The 3,485-nt window shown below is 29.8% G+C and overlaps 1 long non-coding RNA gene across 1 annotated transcript; it reads right to left on the bottom strand.

Moving 5' to 3' along the window:
• Positions 1-6: 6 nt before the first annotated feature.
• On the bottom strand, positions 7-3,245 carry LOC110444532. Its single transcript, XR_002462257.1, has 3 exons — positions 3,114-3,245; positions 2,842-2,928; positions 7-2,313 (listed from the first exon to the last, which is right to left on the bottom strand). It is a non-coding gene; the product is annotated as an uncharacterized LOC110444532 (long non-coding RNA).
• Between the last annotated feature and the right edge of the window lie 240 nt (positions 3,246-3,485).

A 3,485-nucleotide genomic window follows, 5' to 3' on the forward strand; every position in this document is an offset into this window, starting at 1 on the left:
ATTGTTTTAAATTAATTTGACAGGTCAAGGGGGAAAGTGTCAAAAATACAGCAAGGGCAAAAATATTCCTGTTTACAGTATTAAAAGCACCCCTTAAAAAAATTATTATATTACAGTATACCCAGTAATGTAAAAATTGCATCTGCTGCAAATTAGGAAAATAGTTTGTTAATTTAATAACGCGAATGAAAAATATTTGTAAATATTTCATGTTAAGCATTAATACAGCAGCAGCATGTATCAAATAATTAAAACTTTCAATATTTGGCGCAAAAAATATTATTGTAATTGGCAATGAATTGTAAAAACAATTTTAAGCAGACATGTGAATATTTACGATTTAAAACACCACAGACAAACAGATTGATCAACATTGACTAACATGTAGCTTTACAAATCTATACCTACATGTACTTCTAGCCTCCACATATACATACATGCACATTGCCTTCAAATGTCTATTTTTACCTATACTTAGCCTTATATATACCGGATCTATATATAGACTTCAAATACCTATATATATATAGTATAATATACCTATACATAGCCTTCAAATATCTATTTAAACATTTACATAGCCTCAAATATCTAAACGTGGCCTCCAAATCTATAAAATTACCAAGGTAACAGTGGGTGTAGATTCAAACAACTATACGTATTACAGGTAATTTTTCATTCACAGAACTGACTCAAGTCTTCATTACGTGAGAATTTTAAATTGTAGTAAATATGGCACAAATATTGAGCAATGGAAAACTGTAACTGACAAATATATTGGAACATTTCGAAATTCTGGCATAAGTGTTCAACGATTATTTCTCGACTCCAAAGTCACGTTTTACAAGAAAGTACCTCCCATTATCATTTAATTGGTATTTATTCTGGGAAAGTTATGGTTTGTAACTGTGAAATTAATCACTTTATTCTCTTATGTACTTTAATCTGAGAATTAGGTCTGTATGTTTTATTTACAAAAACTTCAATTAAATTTAACAAATGATAACAAGTATTGATGAAATTCATATTTTTGAAAGATTGAAATATGCAAATGAGTCTCCTGGTGAATTAAAGCAGAGAAGTCTATCACTTGTGAAAATAAAGGGACTTATATTACTTAATATGGGTGTATTTCAAAGCCCAACAAATGTATATATCATAAATATTGCAAGATTTATTAATTTTGAGTGGATCAATGAAGATTTGTTTTCATTCTTCAACAATTATATTTAGCGCATGATCTTATATGTACATTTTTTTTATTTGAGTATAAATGTCTTAATAGAATTACCTCCCTTGTTGTATATAACTCCAAAGACACATTTTTTCTCTCAGAAAATCTTATATTATGCTCTGGAATCTGTATATCTGTATAAATGTTCCACAAAATGTTATGTATTTTGTAAAATTCTTGGTCATTATTTTTTAAATCATTAAAAACACAATTCATTAAGAAATCCGTAACAAATGCAGCAGTTTGAATTAGTTGTTCCCCCACAATCTGCTAAATAAATAATATACCCCTTATCCTACTTGTAAAGGCACCTACAAATAATCCAACAAACCAATTATGTACTCATATATAAAGTTTTCATATAGAAATTTTCATGTAGAATTTGCATTGATACTGAATTTCATCATAATTATAAAATTTTCATATGTCAAAAATTGAAAATGTTATGGACTTTTAAAATGATCAACCTGATCTAACAACATAATACAACAATTTAATTTCCATTCAATCAGAGAGAAAACACTGATGTTCAAATTTAGTCTAATGTGTTATTTAGATAACGGACTGTATTGATGCATCCATATTTTGAATCTAAAATATCTTATTTAATTCTTGAATTCAAACATACTATGTTATGTAAGACATACTATATGTCTGAGAATTCAACGTGATTGCCACCAGAGGAAAAACAAGCATCTTTTTTCATATCAGGTTTAAAAACAATTTACTGAAATGTTTTAAAATCACTCTTTCCTGAAGCTTTTTGTCATATTGATACAACTTTGTCCTCAGATAAATACCAAGCATCAGAAATGTTTAACAAAGGGACTTTTAGACTACATGGTACAAAATTGATATTTTTTAAAATCTTCCTATGTTGACTAGCAAAATTAATACACAATTAACATTTATATAAACACTGTTAAAGTAAGCTAGAGAATCGTGAACACAATTTCATTCCATGGCACAGAATCTCTCGGTAACCAAGGCGACGTATGCTTGCTTGTCAGATCATGAGCTGGCTTTGATGAACTTGTAAACCTTTTCATGGGCTCTCTTGCAGCATTCCTTGAAGTGACCTTGAAGGAAAATTAAATTCATGACAAAATCTCATTTCTCCAAATAATGTGTTAATTTATTTGCACTAGTGAATTTATTTCTTTATAACACAAGAATTACTTTAATCAGTTAATAACACTGACACATTTTGACCAGGACATTTTTATGCAAAAATCAGAAAATTACTTTCGTAATAACATCAAAATGTTATCAAATTCCTATAGGATTGAGTGAAAATATTCTTCTAGAATAATCAGCGAAATTGTATCTCTGCAACAATTTACACATGTGAATTCACCTATCACAAAAAAGGCGAAAATAACTCTGCCACAAAAATAACAAGTAGCCTTTATCATGTGCTATTACAAAGTTTTCTTATGATAAATTTGTGAAGACAGAATTAATGAAATTAATTTGAGTTGACAAGTATTTTATAAAATGACCGTGTACAAACTACATGACATGTACCTAGTGACTTCTTTCAGTAAACTTCAGTTTCGCCATTTTGAGTTACATTTTACCTAGATACAACATGTGTATTGGCTCACCTGGGAGATGGAAAAAACCATGAGTTACCCCTCTAACACAGTGCGTCTGAGACGGGATACCCGCTTTCTTCAATTTGTTATGGTATGCTTTAAACAATGAAACAATTTGATTAATTTTCATATCATGAAGCAGACACAATTAAAACAGGGGTCTTCCAGACAAAAAAAAATAAAAATAAAAGCTTTTAAAAACTTTCTCAAAAAATTCAATCTTGGATATTTTTTGTACAACTTTTTTATTAACATATATGCTCAAGCAAATAAACTCTTACCAACGCCTGCATCTTTGAGAACATCAAATTCAGCAAGGATGATCAGTGCAGGTGGCAGGCAGTTGAACTTTTCATTTAGAAGAGGCGATGCTAGAACTGATTCCTTATCAGATTCGTCTATATAGTTTTCGGAAAACCTAAAAACACAGAAATATTTTGTAACTGAACTATATACTCAGTGTTCTAATATAGGGAAAGAAACGCCTGTACAATCATTATAATTATACATTTAGGGATGATGGTCATCTTGATATAAGTACATGCATTTCTATTGTATTTGGTGTACAAAAAAAATACAAAAGAATCAACCAGTTTAAGGATCCCTGTACCACTGAACTTCACACTGCTTAACTACCTGGTTGGTTGGGTGGT

The sequence above is a fragment of the Mizuhopecten yessoensis genome, unplaced genomic scaffold, assembly GCF_002113885.1.
Source record: "Mizuhopecten yessoensis strain PY_sf001 unplaced genomic scaffold, ASM211388v2 hete_36139810, whole genome shotgun sequence".
NCBI lineage: Eukaryota > Metazoa > Mollusca > Bivalvia > Pectinida > Pectinidae > Mizuhopecten > Mizuhopecten yessoensis.